The 17245-nt window shown below is 60.1% G+C and overlaps 1 protein-coding gene across 4 annotated transcripts in view; it reads left to right on the forward strand.

Annotated features, from left to right (window-relative positions):
• Positions 1–17245, forward strand: part of SEPTIN9 (septin 9) — a 188845-nt gene that overhangs the window by 118354 nt on the left and 53246 nt on the right. The window contains exon 1 of one of the 4 annotated variants that reach the window (XM_019644342.1): positions 15907–15988. The exons of the other annotated variants lie outside the window; for them this stretch is intronic. The gene's annotated coding sequence lies outside the window, so the exon portion shown is untranslated. Of the gene's footprint in view, positions 1–15906; positions 15989–17245 lie in introns of those variants that run through there. 4 annotated transcript variants of the gene reach the window in all.

Below are 17245 nucleotides of genomic sequence, written 5' to 3' on the forward strand. Positions count from 1 at the left end.
TCTAAGAATCACTGGGCCCACACTCTGGCCCCCGGGCTGATGGCTCCTTGGTGCCTCAGTTTCCCCTCCCGTAAAAGGAGGGTAATAACAGCCTGCACCTTCTCAAGGTGCTCCAGGAGGACTGCCCTCTTAAGAGGTGGGATTTGGAGCCAGGCTGCCTGGATTCCAGTTCTGGCCCCGACCCTCGGAATCTGCGTCCTTGGGCCAGTCTCACCGCTCTGTGCCTCAGTTTCCCCATTTATAGAACGGTGTCATCAAGTCGTTGGGAGCTTGAATGTCAGGAAGTGTACTGAGCGGTGCTTGGACGCATGCAGGAAGTGCTTCGTGAAGCCTAGGTGTCGCTGTCACTGACGTACCCGGTGCAGCCCAGCAGCCATGCTTCTCCAGGTGGACAAGCCTGTGACGCTTTGCGGAAGATGGTTGGGGAAAGAGGGGACCGGAGCTTGAGGAAGAGGAGGTGGCTGTGGGGCTGTGGACGATGCTTCAGGACTGAGGAGGGAGGCTTCTGTCAGCCCTCAGAGCTGGTCCCCCTGAATAGGGGGCAGGGGCTCTTGACAAGTCAGTATCCTTCAGTTCCTTTTGTCTCGGAGCCAGAGGAGGCGGGGACCTGCAAACTCCAGGTCATGGAACGGGAAAGGCGCACCAGGTGTGGAGCACCAGACACAGAAAGGTAACGCATCTCAGCGTGTATGGAACTCCCAAACAAGTGTGCGTGTTTCTAATCGAAGTTGTCAGGGAGATCCTACAAACTTTTCAACCCGCCGTGGGATGGTAAATGGAAATTAAATATACAGAACCCGTTGTTTTTATTCACAAATGTTTACTTCCTTAAAATATATAGGTCTGTAGATTTTTCATGTGTGTTTGGGGCTTACTTAGGTATGCCCGCAAGCTTTGTTCCCTAACCCCAAATGTCTTAAAGTTCCTCAGCCCCAAATCTCCTCTCCTGGGGGTCCAGGAAGCCAGCCTTCCTGCTGCACAGGTGTTCAGGTGCAGTCACAGCAGCCTGACCCCTGTGGTTTAGCCAATGGGCTTATTCTCCTGTGTCACAGAGCCCCGAGGTGGGCGCTCGGGCTGGGGGCACCTGGGGCACACTGCAGTGGTGACCTGCCTTCCACCTGTCGGACCCCACAGGTGGGGGCTGCTGTTTGCTCCTTACTCCTGTTCCTTGCTGGTGGAGGGTGGAGGGGGTGTCCCGAGATCACACATATTGTAACCCCCCAAGAGGCCACTGAGGTGCGGTGGGCTGGGCTGCCCACGGCACCTCAGTGGCCTCTTGGTTGGCCGGACAGATGGGCCCACACTGAATTCCCGGAGAGAATGGCCTGTGCAGGTGTGGACCTGGGCCGTGACAGAGGTGTGTTGGTCCGTGGGAGCCTGCTGCAGGTCAGCCTCTCCTGGGTCCAGAGCTTGGGCCTGGGCTGGCCTGTCCTGCTGACGGCGGGAAGGCAGCAGTGCCCCTCCGTGCCTCCCGACCCGGCTTCCTCTGCTGGCTGGCCTCCAGCTCTGCTCTGCCCCCCCAGGCCTGAGGATGCAGCACGGTCTCCTCCTTTCCTCACTGACCCAGCAAGTCTCCAGATGCCCCGCCGAAGGAATCCTCCCTCTGGGGACTCCTGGAGCTGGCAAAATATCACATTTGTGTCTCCCAGGCGGCCTCTGCTCAACCAGGCCCTCACGGGAGCACGGCCCTGGACGTCATTTGAGACCTGGGGGCCCTGCTTCCCGGGCTGGGCCACGGGACCCGGCTCCTGGGGCGCGTCTGATCTGCGATGAGGCTGTTGTGGTGTGGGAGACACAGCTAAGAGGCGGGAGGGCTGGCGGACATCCCCCGCCCTGCCTCTGTGCCCCCCAGTTGTCTGCTCCCTGGGCTTTGCGAGTCAGCCCGGAAGCCTTGGTCAGCGTCCCAGGCCCATTTCCTCTCATCCATCCCCACGTCCACACAGAGACTTCACGCCGCACCTCTTACAGGCAGAAACAGGAGACCTGAGGGGACCCCCAAGGAGTGGGTCGAGGCTGCTGTTTGAACAGAGGGGCTTGGGCTGTGGTGGTTTTTACCCACCTCGGGGATGGAGGTGCACATAATGGGAGCCAAGCTAGAGGGGCAGTAACACCCACGGTCACCACCTGTCCCTGGTGACCCCAGAGCACCCTGAATCATGGCATGGCCCCTGCCCACTCCCTGGGGCAGTGTCTACTTCCCTGTCCGGTCCTGTAGTCCAGCCCAGGAGGAAGAAGAGGGGGGGGGCCCATTTTCACGCTCGAGATGACGCCGCCCCCAGCTCTGGTCTAACATCCTTGGGTGGTGGCTCTCAGCCTGCCTGCCCGCCTGCTGACTAATGCGTATGTGGTACCTGATAGGAAGAGCTGGCACGGTGAGGCAGTTGGCCCTTGTCATACGGGGCTCGGGTTACAGAGGGTTGAGGCACCTCCCAAAACAAGGGCCTGCAGCCACCAACCCTCCATTGCCCGCCTGGATTTCGGGTGCTCCGGCCCCCACGCCCCCACCAGGTGAGTTCAGGCTGGGAGCTGCAGCTTGTGGGTGGGGTGGGCTTCTGGTGTTGGGACGTGGTTGGCGAGGCTGCGATAAAGGAGGAGCTGGCTGGTGGTTGGGGAGGAGGACGGCCCCTCCGTCCCTTTCTGTCCCCGACTGTCCCTTGGGCAGGAGCCCAGCCCCGTACCTGGACCAGTACCTAGGCCACGATGAGCACCACAGCCTCGTGTCTTCCTGCAGCAGCTGGGGTGGGGGCGCCGGGCCACTCCTGTGTCTCTAGGGCTGGCGACGGGCAGTCAGGCTGCATGGCCGCTGTGTGGACCGAGCAGGTGCACGCACAGGGTCAGATCTTGAATCCAGACCTCAGGTTTGCCGGAGGTTTATGTAAATGGACGTTCTGTTCGGGTGAGAGAGCCCGGGACAGCAAACTAGAAGCTGAGTTCCCTGAGGTTTAATTGTTTAATTTAGTAGGAGGTCTGCCTGTGCCCGCGTCCTTGCCTGTTTCTCATGCATGCTTATTCTTGGCAGGCATTTGCGCCCGGCTCTCTGTGGGTGATGTGGGGCCCCGGCCACCCTGGCCTTGGTGCCTCCCCCTGTATTAAATGGTCCCCTGGGCAGCCCCACCTGTGCCTTCAAGCCTGTGAGACATTCGTCTCCAGCGGTGGGTGATTCTGTTCGGACCCAGGAGGTCCGGGACTCTTCAGCCTCAGCAGCCCGATAAGTCTTTGGGGGCTGGGGGGGCACTCAGAGTGTCTGCCTGTTGCGTGGTCGTGGGGACTGGAGGGGCTGTTCCTTCACCTCCTGCTTGCTCCCGCACCTCCCTGGCCGTCTCCTTCCCTCTCCCTTGCCGCAGGCCAGCTGGCACAGGCACCCCCCTTCTGGATGGGATTCGCATGTGGAAGACTTTCCTGGCCCTTCCAGGTCCAGATTCCTGCGGCCACAATTAGTGAGCTCCTTCTCTCAGCCAGGCAGCGAGGGCTGAGCAGCCTGATGACGAGCAGAAGGCCGGCTTCCAGGGCCAATAGTTCCTCACATGATCCCATTTTCCAGATGAGGAAGTCAAGGCACAGACACCTCCAGCCACTTGCCTAAGGCCCCACAGCTGTTAGTCATCTGGATTTGAACCCTGGGGGCACCTGGCTGCCCAGCGGCCCTAGGAGGTAGCAGCGTTGGTGGGGTGGAGCTCACTCTCGGCTGGCTGGGGCTGGGGACCACCGGGCCCATGCCTGAAGCCGGGTCCCTGCCCCAGCGTTGGCTGGATGAAGGGGAGCTCAGGCCCGTCGCCGCCTGTTTTCACAAGGCGTCACGAAGGACGAAACGAAAGAAAGCCCCAGTTCCAGAAGGGAGACTCTGGTATTCCCCCTCTTCTCTGGCCCCTCAGCAGCCCTGGATTTTGGAAGAAGATACCGTTTGTCAGGGGCTGAGAGGGAACAGATTAGAAGTCCCGTTTCTCTTCCCTGATCACCACTGCAGAGAGCCCACTGTGGCTACTCGCTGCCACCCGTGGCCAGCCAGCCCTGGCCAGCCCAGCCCCTGGAGGCTGTCTCTCTCCCAGCCCTCCTTACAAGACCAGCCCACATGCTGCTGGAAGAGCCAACAGGCGACGTTTGGGCTGGGGGTGGGAGGGGGCTCAATTAGAACCTCCCTGTGTTGGGGTCCCCATGCTGACCCTGGGAAGAGCAAAAGACCCTGGGCTGTCATGCCGTCATCCCTTCCTTCCGGGTTTGCTCTCCGAAGGTCCCCGAGCACGCTGTCCTGTGGCAGGGATGGCTTCTGTAGGCTCTCTCTGGAGCGTGGAGTGGTTCTTCACCTGCCTGATTGGGCTAGGTGCTGAGAGGGACGTCTCTCCCTGGGGGCTTCCTCTAACCCACCAGGGTGAAGGCTGGAAGTGGGCGACCTCACCGTCGGGGATCGGCAGCTCCCTCACTTTTCCCTGGCCAGAGGTCCTGCCCGTCTTCTAGCCCTTCCTGGGTGTGTGCTGTGCGCCAGGCGCCACTCTCAGCTCTTCACAGCTATTACCTTGAACAGCACAGGGCCCGTCCAGCATGGATGCTGTGGCCGGGGCCCTCGGGACATCAGAGGGAAGTCAGGTGGAGAAGCCAGTGGAAATGCAGCGTCTCACTTGTCAACGCCCCGTCTCGGGCCAGGCCGGGCGGCCAGGACAGTAGCGGCCACCACGTGGCTTTCTGGGAGGTCATCCCTTCAGCATGGCCTGGGGGACGGAGAGAGGAGCTTCCTGGAGTCCCCTTATTTCTGGGCCTCAGGAACAGGCCCCCAGAGTTCTGCCCGGGGGACGGAGGTGGGGGAAGCTGGAGAGAGAGCAGCGGCTGGGGTGCCCAGGGTACCTGCGAAACCATCTGCCCTCACCCCCCACGGCCCTCCCTTCCCCAGGGCGTGCTCAGGGCTGGTCCCAGGGAGCGGGGCTCCTGGCCACATGGGAAGACGGGAAAACTGATACCCATGGGCTGAGACCCCGTGGCAGAGGAAGCCCCTCACCTTTGGGGTCCTGCTGCTACCTGCCAGGCTTGTTTCCAAGGCACCCCTCTGGGGAGTTCTGAATCTGAAATGCAGCTTCCTGGACCCTTTGGAACCAGGGCCTCTGAGGGGTGCCAACGCTGCCAAAAAAAGTGGACTACGCGCTGCTCTGAGCACCTCCCCGCGCCCTCCGACCCTTCCCTTTTCCTCTGGGTTCTTGCTCAGGACTCAACTCCAGTGTCACCTGGTGAGATCTCGGGGCTCTGAGATTACACCAGCATCTTGACCAGGCTGTGCGTGAGGATGAGAAGCCTCAGCCCCCTGAGTGTTTTGCTCACAGAATGCTCAGGAACCCACCATGTGACCCCCCCCAAAATGGCGGCGTGATGCAGTGTTTCTGACCATGTGACCAGGTGTGTCAAGTTTCTTGCTCAGGAGACTTGTGAGATGTGGCCCCAGGCTAGGTCCTGACTGGGGCGTGGGGTGAGGCTGGCCCCAGCCATTGCCCTGTGACCCAGTCTCGGCAATCCCCCTGCACTGTACCCCGAGATCTCTGCTCTGCAGTGAGTAATCCTTCCCATCGCCACCACCCCACCCCCTGCAGTGTAACCACCACACAGTTCATGCTGCAGAGAACCTTTTCCAGAAGCCAGCTGACACATTTGGCCTGGATTATTTGTTTTTGAACAGGAATGAAAGGAGAGAGTGAGTAAGAAAGTGTGTGTGTTGGGGGGAGAAGGGAATAAGTGAGTAGGGGAAGGTCAGAGAGAGGAGAGGAAAGATCTGGAAAGTCCAAGCATGTGCGTTCGAAGCAGGTGCCAGCTCTGAGATAATCTGAGGGCGGCGGCCTGCCCCGGGCCCTGCCTGAGACCGGAGGGAATGTGCTGTAAGGGGGTGGCCCGTCTCGCTGGAAGCCAGGCCTGGGAGCCTGCCCTTGGCTGGCTTTCTGCTTCTGTGAGAGCTGAGCAGATTTGTTTCCATTTTTGGGACACCGCGGGGAGGCTGTCATTCGCCTCCCAGCCTTCATTAATATTTCATTAATCACGGTGACCGCTGACTGCGTCCTTACACGCTCCAAGTGCTGGGCTCCACGCCTCATGTGCATCGTGTACGGGATGTATCTGCACAGACACTGTGGGAAGCAGTTACCTGTACTGTCGCAGAGAAGCTGGTGCTGAGGTCCAGAGAGGTTGAGTGACTTGCCCCAGGCCACACAGCTACAAGTGGCCGACGCGGCTTCGTATTTGAGCACAGGGCTATTTGATTCCAGAGCCCCAGCTGGCTGGTCCCTAGGCACAGGGTTTCTGTGTCACTGTGACAGCCTCTGGTTGGGTTCCTGCGCCCAGTGGAAGGGTCAGTGACCCACTGGTTGTTCCGTTAGGCGACATGGACACTCCTAACCCACCTGGGTATCGGCCCCCTCCATGGCCCATCTTGGTGGTAGGGAAGAGGCCTCAGGAGTTGGCAGGCACAAAGGGCGGAGTCCAGCCTGTTTGACCTTCAAGTTGCCCCTCAAGGGCAGCGTGAGATGTGGTCCCTGTTGAGTCACAGAGAAGTTCTGTCCGGAAGGTGTGCCGTTGTGGCTGACTTTGTAACATTAATAAAAGGCAGCCCCGATCGCTTTCTGCCCTTGGCAGGTCACGTTAGGACTCAGTGTCTTTGTCTGTAAAGTGGGTTGAACTGCGTCCTCCTCACAGGGCCTCTGGGAGACTCAGTGAGGAGTGATGCCCCGAAGCCCACTGTATTGCATATGGCCTCGCGTTGGCTGGACCCCTGAGTGGATGGGCACATCCTCCCTTCTGAGCCCAGAAGCGGACTCAACACTAAGAAGGAGGGAGCGGGGAACGCCTAGAGCTCTCGTGAAGCTCAGACCTCTGCTTCCCGCTGGCCAGCTTCGTTCGCTTCCTGTTGGGAGAGTGGGGTAACAGTTGGGCCAAAGAACCATGTGTGGAAGTCCCTGTGCAGAGTGGGCGCTTACCCGCCCCCTCCTGCCCCCCCCATGAGCTCTCCTCTGTTTCCAGGAGTGTGACACCAACCCCGCCCCCCCCCCGGGGCTTTTCCTGGTGCTCTGCTCCCCCCTGAGCAGCACTGACCCACACCATGTGACCGGGCCTGGGAAGATGCGCCCAGCTGTGGGAGGTCGTGCTGACAAGGGACTGAGTGTACAGGGGAGCCCAGCTGCACAGGAAGCCGGGCCAGCGGCCTCCGGAGGCCTCTGGGCTTTGCAGCCAGACTCCCAGCATCTGCTGCTGTGGGGCCCTCTCTTGCCTGTGGCCTAGAGCCCTTGACCCCCACCTGCCAGCTCCAGAGGTCCAGGGGATATGGCTGCGTCCCCAGGGTGGCTGCCCACCTGGCGTGTGACTAGCTGTGGGGACGCCACCCTGGGGCTGCCCATAGGTGGAAGTAGCCCCTGCCCAGCTGCCGTGCACACCCCGAGGCCAGTCTGATGTTCAACCCCCCTTGTCTCCATTCAGGAACTGAGGGACCCCGGGGACCCAGCATGCACATATTAGGAGGCTGAAAGGAAGGTTCCGCCCATCCACCCACCGCATCCGTCCACCGCCCATCCAGCATTTACACGTGTGCTCAGGGCCTGTGCGTGGTGCAGAGCCGCGTGTGTAGTGTGGAGCCACAAGTCGCAGGGTTAGCCCGCTCTGCCTGACCGCTGGCCACGTTTCCTGCCTACCGGCCCTAAGCTGGGGGAGGGGGGGTGACGTGGGGGGAAGTGCTTACCTGAGAGAAGTTAGTCTGTGTTCACGTGGGTGGGTGTGACATGGGGACAGCGAAATCAGGATGAGCATAGGGGTCTGGGCAGGGCAGGCCGGGTGTCTCCCAGGGGGCTTCTTAGGCCCAGCCCAGCTAGCTGTTTTCTCCTGAGTCCGTGCCCAGGCCTCCTGCTCAGGAAACAGCTCCCTGTCCGCCCACTGAGTCGCCAGGCCCTAAGAAACCTGAGAATCATCCTGCCACACACAGCTGCTTCCAGCAGTTTCCTGAACCTGAGCTCTCTGCTCCCCTGCTCCCACCCCAGGCCTTGCACCCTCTGGAACCCACAGCCTGCCCCATGCTGTTCTCTGAAGTCCATGGTGGCCTGCAAGGCCCCGCAGGGTTCCCCCAGGAACGCCCACTTGTGTAATGTGTGTGAGGGGCGCCCCTGGAGGTCTGCGGTGGTTGGACGGCCGTGAGCCTGGTTAGCCCGAGTGATTTCCTGATTCGAGAGTCAGTTCAAGTTACTTTGCATCTTAAACCTTCCGGTGGTATCCCTGTCCTTGGGACACCCACCCCCTGCTCTCTGGCATTCAGCCCCCCGCCTGGCTGCCTGTGTCCCCACCGAGGGCCTTCACTGTCCTGGGACGTCTTTCCCTGGATCACAACTATTTAATAAATACTTCCTTTGTGCTGGAACCTCATGGACTCAGGGAAGGCGGAGGGAGGGAGGTTGGAGCTGGACCTGGGTTTAAATCCCAATCCTGCCACTTTTCTCGGCAGGTTAACTACTCTGAGTCGGTCCCATTGTTTGTCAGTTGGGGACAGATGTGGGGATTTAATGGAATGACGTAAGGAATGGACACGGCACAGCCCCGGGCACAGTCAGTGTATAGTAAATTGTAAGTGGTGCTACCGAGGACAGCATCAACCTCACGGAGGAGGCAGCCGGGTGGGGAATGGTGGTGTCCTGGCAGGCCTCCCGCTCTGAGCACCTGGTTACTGAGTCAGAGCATGCGGGCTGGCGGTGTCACCTGTGTCCTCCAGCTCCGGTGTGGCTCCGAGCCCCCGGGTCCGGGTGAGGCCGGGCCGGGCGAGTCTGTGCTTGTGCAGGAGGGGAGGCCGGCGGCACGCCGATGCCATCAGCACTCATAGGCCTTGTGCGCTGGCTGCCAGCTGGCTCTTACCGCCCGCCTGGCGGAGTGCTGTGCTGGCACCAGCACTGGCCAGGCGATGTGGAAGTTAACCGGATGCCCAGGCTGCGATGGCTCCGTCGGTGGAGGGACTGGGGGCTGATGGCATCGTGGGCGTGGTGGTAGATAATCAGTGGACGCGATGGTGTCGATGGGCCACTCTGGGGGCCGGGCACCCAGGTGACGTCTGTCCTCGTGGAGAGGCTGACGAGCTATGTTTCAGTTTTCTTTGATCCGAAAGGGGTGGCCACTCAGGGACATGTTTAGGGACAGGCTCCTTCCTGGAGGAGGAAGGGTTTGAGGATACCGGTACGGAGAAGAAAGCTGGAATCAAGGGCTGAGTGTGTCAGAGACGAGGAGCTGGAGGGGAAGGGGAAGGCGAGGTGGGCTTTACGAGTTGGAACCCTATGCAGCCCGGGCGGAAGCGGTTATAGAGACCCTGGGAGCTGACGGGACTCAGGTCCGGACAGGGGACGGGCGAGCCCAGGCTCCTGGCGCCCACTCTGCTGCTGGGTGGGGGTTTGCCTCCAGAGTTGTGGGTGGTCTTGGTAGTGCCGGCTGCTTTTGGGGCGAGGATCATTTACCTGGGAGCAGGGCTTCACTCTGTGACACAAATGCATTGGCACCCCACGTTCTCTTCTGTGTGGCAACAGTAGACCCTGGGAGCTGGCTCCGGTGGGACTGGCCAGGAGGCCCACTGCCTGGACGCAGCCCAGCTACCTCACCCGGGCAGACTCATTTCATGGCCAGAGGAAAGGGGACAGTGATTTTTTTGGACAGGAGCTGGCCCGAGGAAGAGGCTGCCCTCCCCGTCCCTCGTACCCGCAGCTCCACTCCCTGCCTCGGTGGTTGGTGCCCGCCTCCCTCCCAGCCTTGGCCTCACTGGGCACTCATCCCCGTCTTCCTCTCCGAGCCAGCCGGTCACTAGGGGGCAGTGGAGGTCTCAAGTCCTTGGGGAGGGCTGAGCAGAGCGACTTTTTACAATTCTGTCCTTGGAAGGTCTCTCCTGTCACACCCCCAGCAGCCTCCCTTCCTGCTAACATTTTTCCTGGGGTTGTCGTGCCGGGCTGGGTGGGGGGGCCAGGCCAGGGGTGGAGGGCCCCCACCAGGCTGTGATGAAGCAGAACGTGTTGACACAAACTTGGGCTGACCCCACATCCTCCCTGCAGCCCAGCGGGAAGCGGCCTCGCGGCAGCCCCGATGGTGGGTCCCAGACCCAGCTCTGCACGGGGAGGAGAAGGGGCCCCTGGGAGCCTCCCCGGGAAGACCCGCTCATCACCCAGCGGACTGCTCCTTAGAACACGCCATCTGCTTGGCCAGGCGATGCCAGAGAGCCGATGCTCGGGCTGCTGAGATGATAAGAAGCGTCTGTCTGTCTTCCTGACTGAAAAACGGCCTTTGTTTTTTTGTGATTTTTAAAAATTAGGCCTACTCCCGACAAAGATGTCCTTTCATTAGAAAACTGTAAAGAAAATGATCGGTAGTAATTGCATCCTACAGAAACAAGCACTGTTCACATTTTGGTGTTTCCTTCCCGTCTGTTTTTTCTACACATACACTTAATACAAATGACTTGATCGGCCGCGTCTCCCTGCCACATTCAACAGTGCCCTGTCGTTGGGGAGTTTCATTTCCCTCACTCTGTCGGAGTCTTGCCTTAGGGATGGGCCACGTTGCCCTAGGAGGGTATGGGACAGTAACCCAGTGGGCCCTCTTGGGCCCATGGGACTTGGAAACAGGCAGGGGAGTTTCTAGTAGATGGTGGACCCCGGCTAGGGGTGGGGGGCAGGCAGTGGGCCCCCGAGGTGCTTTCTTTTTTATTTCGTGGGGTTATCTGTGAGGCAGTGTGAGTGGTAAATGATACTTTTGTTGTGTTTTATCCTCATCCCTGTTGCTGTCCTCCATTGTCAGGCTCTCATTGATTCATTCATCTACCTGCGGAGGCTTCCTCTGTGCCCAGCCTGGAGCTGAGAATTGGGGACAGAAGACGAGGCCCTGCTCCCTCACCCCAGATTTTTGATTAGATGAGGAGGTTCTTGGAGACTGGACCACTGGACCGTCCCTCCTCTGGGGGGAAGGGTATTGAGGAAGGGGGCTGGCTCTGGAGGGAGCCGTCTCCTACCCCTTCTTGCTGTGTGGCCTGGGGCCAGTTGTTAAACTCTCTGTGTCCATTTCCTAATCTGCTAAAGGCGAGTGATAGGAAAGCTCAAATGCGCTGTTGTGAGGACCTACGAGGGTGCGTGTAAAGCTCCGGGAACAGTGCCTACCCTTCGTAAGCACTTTCTCGGTGTCAGCTTTTGTTGTAGTTGCCGTTCTGAGCATATTCTTGGATCTTGGGACAGTGACGACCACAGATGGAATGCTTTTTCTGGAAGCCATCAAGAGGGGACTTGCAGCGGCTGCGGGAATAGTTACTGACTTGTGAGCTGCTGCCCAGAGCACAGTCACAGTTCTCAAAAGGGAGGTGGGCTCCCCAGAAGTCCCCTCTCCCAGAAGCCCTCTCTCATGACAGCTTTGAGAGGCGGCCCCTGGCCCCATTTGCTGAGAACCTAACCTGGTGACCTCTCGGAGAGCAGGGAGGAGAGTGAACACCCGAACCAAATAAGGGTGGGCTGAGAAAGGGGGTGCTGCATGAGGGAGGGTCTGCTATGGCAACCCTGGAGGGAACAGGGACAAGACGGATGAAGCATCCTGGACTGGTGGCAGGCTGGTGTCCAAGTAGAGAAGGGGCTAACATGGGGCCAAGGTGTGCGGGGCAGCCACTGCGAGTCTGAGACAGGACCTGGTCTGCCATCCCACGCTGGGGCCGGCCCGTCCACACCGGAAGCAGCCGCTGCGTCCCCTGGCACTGACTGGCTGGCTTTCTAGGGGCAGGAGAGGGTTGGCTGGAGCTGGAGCCTGACTTCTGACCTCGGAGCGGAATCCAGCCTTCCCAGGGACAAGCTGTAGATAACAAAGCTGGGATAACTGCAGAGGAAGAGGGGGGTGAGGCCGGGCCGCATCTCCGCACCCTCCTTCCATGCAGGTTTGGCCTGGAGTGCACCCCGCTCTTCCTCGGCTCCCACCCCCTTCCCGGGGCCCTTCACGTTCCGCCTTGGTTCCCTTTCCTGTCCCCTCCCTCCCTTCGGCACAACGCAGTCTGGTACTAATTAAGGCCTTCCGCTCGCTGCTCGGTGCTCAGCCGAGAGGGGAGCTTGTGTGGGGCCTCCCCGGCCGGGGTGGGGGGCTTCCCCAGCACAGAGCCCTTGTCTTCTGGCCCTTCCAAACCAGACATTTTGTGTGTGCGTGTGGGGCTTGGTGCCGGAGACACCCTAAGCTGCAGCCGGCTGCGTCGCTCACTTTCCCGCTTGGTGAAGGTCCCTTGGCTTGGCGTCTGCAGGCCGTGCTCCCAGCACTTGCTGCGAGGCTGGGCCGCTTCCACCCCACCCAGGCAGCTCGGCTTGGCCTGCTTTCTACAGAAGCCTTCCCCGGACAGGGCCATGCAGTGAGGTAGCAAGGCCAGCAGAGGCTCTGAGCTCCTGGCCCCACGCCAGCCCCTGTTAGCTGTGTGGCCGCCCTGCCCAGGCCATGTTCCCCCTGCCCTTCCGGCTGCTGGAGGGAGAGGGCAGAGGAGGGAAGGGGGCACCGACGGTGAAGGGAGCATGTGGCAGGCAGGGGTGGTGGGCTCCATCAGCCTGCAGGGGGACCCTCCACGGGCTGCCGGCAGCTCCACGCAGTCCCAGGGTGCCCCGGCACTATCTGGAACATGACCCCCTCGAGTCTGAGGGTTCTCTAGACTCACTCCCCCTCCCCCAGCAGACTCGAGGGTTGGTATTTGCTCTGGCACGCGAAGCAGAGGAGGGAGTGAAAGCGTGGGTTTGATGAAGCTGAGGAAAGATGGCGAGATGGTCCACCCGTCTCACATGTGGACCGAGGGTGGTGGCCTGGGGCCTCTGGGACTGCTAATTCACGAGGGGGTTGGTTCCTGGGGAGTAAGGCTGGGGTCCAGCTGTGGCTGTTGTGCTGGAGGGCAGGACCCTCTGTTGGCTGGGAACTCAGGCTGCCAGTGCCGGATGGGGCCCCTTGATGGTGGTGACAGCAGTGCTGGTGTCCGCTCACGGTAACTAAGGTTTCCTGTGGACTGCTATGGCCTTAGGGCCCTTTACCTGCAGTAAGGACTTCCTGGAATCCTCCCAACACGGTGACGTTGATTCTGTTATTATTTCCATTTCACAGATGAGGAACCCGGGACACGGAGAGGTTAAGTAATCTGCCCAAGGCCACACAGCTAGTGGGTGTGGCAGAGGGAACGGTTTGAATCCAGGAAGCCTGACTCCAGAGCCCCGTTTCCTAAACCCCCTTGGAACTGGGATGCAGCTCTCTCATCCCTCAGGCCCAGCGAGGAGCAGTCCTTTGGCCAGGGTCACATAGCTGCTTAGTGGCAAAACTGGAGCCGTGTCTCCCAGGCCCTGGTTCTGTGGCATTTCGAGCAGTGGGTGTCCCTTGGTGTGGCGTGGCCGCTAAACAGCCTCCAGGCCGTATGCAGGCAGGGAGTGGGGCTGCCTGCCCGGCACTTGTCTGGAGACAGAATGGCCCGTCTTTGGGGTGGGGCAGGAGGTGCCAGTGGTCACTGGCCAGCGCAGTCCAGCTCCCATGCGTCATTCCAGAAAGGACATTAACACAAGTTGGGCAGCTGGGGGAGACGGACACCCTTTGGGCTAATGACCAGCGTGACTGCTAATCGGAGCCTTTGCAGTTTTGTGGGCTTCTTTGGGTCTCAGCTCTCTCACCCCTCACAAGGCTGCCTTGCATTCGCCTGAGGATGTGGTCAGCGTGTTGCTGTGGGCCTCACACACATATGGGTCAGAACAGCACGTTGGCCCTGAGCCCCCCCTGCCTGTGTGTCGCCGTTGGTCAGTGAGGCAGGACCTCACAGGGGCTTCCGGTCTTCCACCTGCCAAACCCCAGACACCGGTCACTCACGTCGGAGTAGAGCTTGGCAACGTGGCTGCAGAACAGCGTGTTACCAGCTGAGCGTGTCCGCGCGGTCTGACGGTGTGTGTCTCTGCTGCCGGCCCCCGCCTGTCCACACTTGCTGCTTCCCCAGGCTGCAGGGGCCAGGGGCACGGTGCCTGCAGGAACCGGCGGGCAGGAAAGAGTTAATGGCAGATCCGGTCATGACTCCTTCCCCAGCTTTCCCAGGGAAAGGGCAGGAATGAGAGGCCTCCTCTTCAGAGGAAGGGGTGGGTGGGGGTCTCAGAGCCATCCACTGACTTCTGCAGACCAGCTGTTCCGAGCAAACCCAGAGGCAGAGGGAGGGTTTGCAATAAGCTAAGAGGATGGAATGAATGTGGGATTCATTACTGGAATCTGGCAACGCAGAGCGCCTCACTTTCTCCCCAGAGATGGGCTGGGGGCGGGGTCCTCTTGGAGGCCCTGGGCTGGAGCCATGGGGTGGGGGTGTCGGGCAGAGCCCCTTCCCTCCCCCACAGCTGAGCTTGGGCCCCTGCTTCCTCTGCCTGAGCGCGCGCTCCCCCACGGCCCTGCTGGAGAGAATGGCCTGGCCTTTTGGCCCCTGCCACCTACGGCCTCCTGTTTTGCTGCCCTGGCCTCTCTCCATGGAGGCTGGGTGGGCGTGGGCAGAGGCCACTTCCCGGCAGCCTACCCTTGTCCTGGGAGTGACTGAAAGCCACCTCTACCCCTACGTGATGGGCTGACTGTCCTGGTTTTGGGGGTGGGGGGACACCAGGGAGAAGGCCAGGGTGCCACTACCTGGGACAGAGCCTAAAGGACCTCCCCAAGCGTTTTGAGGCAGGGGGCTGCCACTGGGTTCCGGAAGCTTTGTCCGGGGCGCACCCTTTGTTTTTTGTGGATGCGGGAGGCCCTGTGCTCTGGTCTGATTCATGGAATCCCCTGCCCAGCTCTCTCAGTTTTACAGAAGAGGAAGAGAGGAGCTCAGAGAAGTAGCGCGATTTCCCCAAGGCCGCACAGCCCAGCCAGACCCTGGGCACTCCTCCCGCCGATGCCTCCCGTGTGGCAGCTACTGTGACACTGTGATTTGGGGCATTTGGCCTCTCTGGGGTTTGGTAGCTCAACGCCAGCCCCGCCGTCCTGAGGAAAACGCAAGACGCCTAGGAGAGAAGTGAGGCCTGTGGTTTGGCTGCGTCCGGGACCGGTGGCCCTGTTCCCAGGAGCAGAGCCCCGACCTCCCCCCACCCCCACATCCCGACCCCATGACCTCTGTGACCTCTCTGTGGGGAAGTTGGAATAACCTGGGCTCCGCTGGACACGTGGCTGCCTTACCGTGACCAGTTCTGTCTCATGGAGGAATGGGGTCCCTCCGTGAGGTGGGTGGAGCTCAGCGTCCAGGGAGCAGGCGAGCGGTTGTTGATCTCCTGTGGTTCTGGAGAGGCAGAGGGGCCAGCTGCCACCATCAGTGGCTTTGTCCTGCCCAGCCATCCTTCTGGGGCGACCAAGTGGCACATTGGGAAAGCCCAGGTGAGCCTTGTATTGTCCTGGGAGAGCCACTCGTCAGTGAGCCGAGGACGGAGTTCCTGGAGAGGACCGTCTGCTGTTCCCCCAGCCCCTTCAGGCACATGGTCCCGTTTTACAGATGCAGACAACTGGGTCCCTCAGCTACCAAGGGGTGGAGCTGGGGTCCGAACCCACGCAGGCAGCCTCCTGGGCCCGCGCTCCTACCCTTCATCTTCCTTCAGGACCTGAATCAGTGGGGCCGGCAGAATGACGACTGCCCAAAATGTCCACACCCTAGCCCCCAGAGCGCGTGGCTGTGTTAGGTTCAGTGGCAAAGGGGAACTTAGGTTGCAGATGGAAATAGAGGAGCTGATCAGCTGGCCTTAAAATAGGGAGCTCGTCCTGGGTCATCACACAGGCCCAGTGTCGTCACAAGGGCCCTTAAAAGCGGAAGAGGTGTCAGGAGAGTCCGTGTCACAGTGATGTCGTGTGGGAAGGACTCCTGGCCACTGCTGGTTTTGAAGGTGCAAGAAAGGCCAGGAGCCACAGAGCGTGGCGGCCTCCAGAAGCTGGAAGACGCTCGTCCCCCCAGAGCCTCCAGAAGGAACCGGCTCTGCCGACACCTCGAGTTTTAGCCCAGTGAACCTGTGTTGGACTTCTGACCTCTAAAACAGTAAGGCGACTCATTTGGGTTATTTTAAGACACTAAGTGTGTGGTGATTTGTTGTAGCAGCAATAGAAGCTAATACAGTGAGAAAGCCATGATGCTCTCCTGGAAGGATTCAGGAGGCGTTCCCTGTGCGTCCTGAGCCCTGGAAGATTCTGGGCTCCCCTAGACTCTCCTGGCTCCAGACTGCACAAGAAGGCTCCCCCAGGCGGGGCAGTAAAGACACCAGGGGAAACTGAAAGTTAGATTGACCGGGCCAGGGGCATGCTGGGAGAGTTCAAGCGGGATTGCCAGTTCCTCATCGAAAGTGCTTTCCTGCTGGTGGCGGAGGATGGGTAGCTGCTAGCGAGAGTGGACTTCCGGTAGCGGGAGGGACTTCAAGGGAACAAACCCGTTTGCCCCCGGGAAGCTGGAAGAGCAGCTGCTGCAAAGGGAGCCTCAGGTCCCTTCCCCACAGCTTGCAGGTGACACGAGGCCTAGCGACCAGAGGATGCCCTGGCTTGAGGGCTGGGGCCTGAGATAAGAGGTGGGAAGTGCCCGGTGCCCTGCATGGGCGTGGGGGCTCCTGCAGGTGCCTACAGGCTGCCCGGGATTGTGGAGATCTTGGTGGGTGGGTTTGCAGCCCCTGCCTTCCCTCATCAGCTCCCTGTGGCCATGAAACAGTCATTTTCTGAGCTGAGTGGGGGCCAGGTGAGCAAATTCCCGCCCCCTCACTGCTCTGATCGCCTGTCCTGGGGTCTGGAAAACCAGCCTGGAATGACGCTTGGTGACAGTTTGGACCTGCAGCCTCATGGCTTACCTGCCTGGAGGCCTTGGCCCGGGGTGCCTGCTTTCCCAGGGGTCCCTCTTTTAGGGCTCGTTACCGACAGCCTCAGCGGACTGTCCGCAGGTGCCCAGGCCCTTGCGACGTGTTGCCAAACCGAGGTAGGTTCCACCTGCCACCTATTTTAACTTTGTCTCCTCCCTGACGCTAAGCCCCGAGCAGACAGAGGGCCTATGGCTGTGTGACTCAGCCCTGGGTCCCTGACACGGTGCCTATACTCAGGGGACACAGTACATAGGCACCGAAGGACCGAAGGAAGGAATGAACAGACAACTGGTGACTCGTCCAGTTCCCATTTCTAACTTGTATGTCATGATGAAAATATTTTGGTATTTTATATTTTTAATGAACTTTTTTTTAGGTTTATTTTGAAATAATCTTAGACTCACCAGAGGTTGCAAAAGTAGTAGAGAGTCCTGTGTGTTCTCGGCCTCGCGTCT

This window comes from Hipposideros armiger, unplaced genomic scaffold, assembly GCF_001890085.2.
Source record: "Hipposideros armiger isolate ML-2016 unplaced genomic scaffold, ASM189008v1 scaffold_87, whole genome shotgun sequence".
NCBI classification, from domain to species: domain Eukaryota; kingdom Metazoa; phylum Chordata; class Mammalia; order Chiroptera; family Hipposideridae; genus Hipposideros; species Hipposideros armiger.